The following is a 3233-nucleotide window of genomic DNA, read 5'->3' as shown; positions in this document are numbered from 1 at the left end:
CTGCGTGCGAACGCTCCCAGATGAAATGGACGCGCCCAACCGCTGTCCACTCTATTCCTCATCCATTCGCGACCACGGGAAGGAGCTCCAGCCGGAGGAGGACGCGATCACGGCTGGGCTACTTGTGCAACGGTGGCGCGGCTCCAACGGAGGTCGTCGCGATGGCGCTCCACCCCCAATCTCTCAGGGGTGGCTCTCACGGGGAGCTCGAGCCAAAGGCGGACACGTCCATGCATCTCCTCGCTGGAGAGAGGCGAGCCGCGGCAGTGCTGCAGGTGGCTGTGGAGGAGATGATAGAGACAAGGTCGGGTGGTCCATGGATCTCCTCGCTGGAGAGAGGTGAGCCGCGGCGGTGTTGCAGGTGGCTCTGATATCATTGTTAGATCCTCTGGATCCGGGTATGTTAGAGACTGGTATTCCTACCTTCACTTTGGGTTGATGAACTCGAGCCGGAGGCCATCGTGGTGAGATGGTCACGACGGTGATGACAGAAAGATGACGGCGGTGGTGGAGCTTCCAGTGAGCACCGCGCTAATCCTAGATCGGTAGGAATATCGATGTGGTTTGTGGCGGCGATGAACTTCGTATCACGTGCTCCGGCCCCCCACCTCTGTTAATATAGCACGGGTCATAGGGACCCACCAACCATATGAGGGTTGGGCGCCCACGATCAGGGCGCGAGTCAGGGGCCGTTCGACCCGTTGAGTTCGAACGGGAGGAGATCAACCTAACAGGTTGTGCAGGAGACAATAGAAGCAAGGTCGGGCGGGGGAGGCGGCACACATGTGAGATGGGTTGCCGCGGCGCCATGGGAGCTCGAAGGCGAGCTCGATGTGGCGTGGAAAGAGAGAGAGGTAAGGAGAGGAGGAGGCCGTTGAGGGAAATTGTTTTAGACTGATCGCATGGAAAATTTAGATTTTTTTTGTCTCCTACATCATGGCAAAATTTAGAATTTTGTAATAGTTACATGGCAAAGTTATGAAAATTTGATTTATAAGACATGTTATTTTTTTTGTAAAAATGATTGGACGGATTGCATTGCAAATTTAGGGGGAAATGTGTTCTCTAGAACATGGCAATATTTGAAAATGCTTTGAAATGTAGAAAGCCTTCAGTTTTACCACATCATGGCAAAATGTTCTTTAGGCATTCAAGTTTAATATGGAATTACGGGAGCATAATCTTTTATTGTACACATGGAGAAATTCTTAAATTTGCCATATTTTTCAAAGAACAAATCTTCTAATTTTGCCATGTGCCCAATGCAATTAGCTACATTTGTCATCTTCCTTAGAGATCAAATCTCCTAAATTTGCCATGTGCCCACTTACAATTTTTTTAAAAAAAAACTTGCCATGTTTTTTTTACTGAACAAAATCCTTAACTTTTGCCATGAGCCCATGGCAGATGGCACAATCCTAAAATTGCCATCTTTTCAAAGAAACAAACCCCTAACTTTGCCATGCTGAAACCACAACGAGGATGCTGACAACATTGAAAGTATGATGTTAAAAGAATGATCATATTGAATTGATCGAAGTTATTTGTTATACTTAGAGATGTTATCATCGCAAGTCTATTGTAATATGAAAGAGAGTTAATGTCACTGGTACCGTAAGGTGCTATACAAATGGTTTTTAACCCCTTTCCGAGACAGCATTTGGAACCGTCGCCAAATGAGTGTGGGTGATAGGGGAGGTCCTTCCCACACGACCCAAAAATCGCCGGGGATGGGCGAGCGGCTACTGACGATCGCCATAGAATAAACGTATGAGAAGTCGCCCCAGTCCCACACGTTATATCTCGACGTTACGTTTCTGATTAGAGAGACATCCCAAACGATTACGACGCTATAGTCGTGTGAAAAAGGTGGACATCAACATTTAATCTGTCGATATGTTTGTGATAGGTATGTTATCGCACACGGTTCAAGAATATAAAATATGTGTGGTGTCTCTACTAACACCAATGTGTTCATTTTCATAACTGTGTGTGATTCGTATTTCTATCACACACGCACACTGGTTTGAATCTTTTACCGTATTACCATGAATCGCACACACATATGAGACAAAACCGTGTGTGCGTCCGTCGGGCATCGCAAACATTTCACGTCAAAAAACTGTTTGTTCTCTCTTTTTTTCTTCACACACACTATTTTCTTTCTAACCGTGTGCACATTATTTCATTCGCTCCTGTATATTTTTATTTTTGCCTGTAATTTATTATTCGAATTGGAAATTTTGAAATATGAAACGTGCAATTCAAATTCTCAGCACAATGGTTCAACAATGAATTCATAAATACAATTGTCAGTATAATATGCTCAGTAATTATAGGATTAGACAACAATTAACTATGATGACCCATAATATTTATAGGAGATAAATGTGAAGAGACAAATGTAAATCATTTTGACTGCCGATGATGTTGAAGAAGCAGAATGTCCATAATGTGCCTTCCTGCATGCCACAGGCACGGACAACTTTTGTCCAACCCCTTGTGACGATTGCCCGCCCATTCTTCACCGCCTTCAGAAAGACTTCTAGAGCATTATCATGGTAGCATGAATTATATACTTTAACCTTAATTGCCTCCACTTCGATCATGTAGTTTGCAAGGTAATCATCAGTAAATAGCTTCGGAAACCACTGAAAAGAGAAAAATATCAGATACTGAGGTGTAATAGAGTAACTTGTTGTGGGCAGGGGGAAAAGGTAACACATTACTTACCATCCTAAAATTCACTGATGTCTTGGAAAAAGTGTAAATAAAGAGCTTAATTCTCATCATCCTTTTCTTTCGCCTAACAATCTTTCTTAGTTTCCTCACTTGACGCTTATTCATGCACATCTCATTGCCCCATACGCAAAAGGGATCGAAGCGTGGATCAATATCGTTCATATATGTACCTACAAGCAACCAGTAAATGTTAGAAGCTAAACTGAGATTGCACAAATGGTGTTAAATACAACTACCTACGTTCCTAAGTACAAGTATTTTTTAGAGATTTCAATATGAACTACATACGGATGTATATAGAACTATAGATATAGTTTAGATTAGAATCTAGATTCACTCATTTTGCTCCTTATGTAGTCTATATTGAAATCTCTAAAAATACTTATATTTAGGAATAGATGGTGTATAAGACATGGGATGCAGCTAACCTCGACGGCAAACAATAGTATCGCCCATTGTAGCCCTGTGTAAGTACATGAAAAGCCAATGTT

This window comes from Triticum aestivum, chromosome 5A (assembly GCF_018294505.1).
Source record: "Triticum aestivum cultivar Chinese Spring chromosome 5A, IWGSC CS RefSeq v2.1, whole genome shotgun sequence".
NCBI lineage: Eukaryota > Viridiplantae > Streptophyta > Magnoliopsida > Poales > Poaceae > Triticum > Triticum aestivum.
This window is presented reverse-complemented; position numbering follows the sequence as displayed.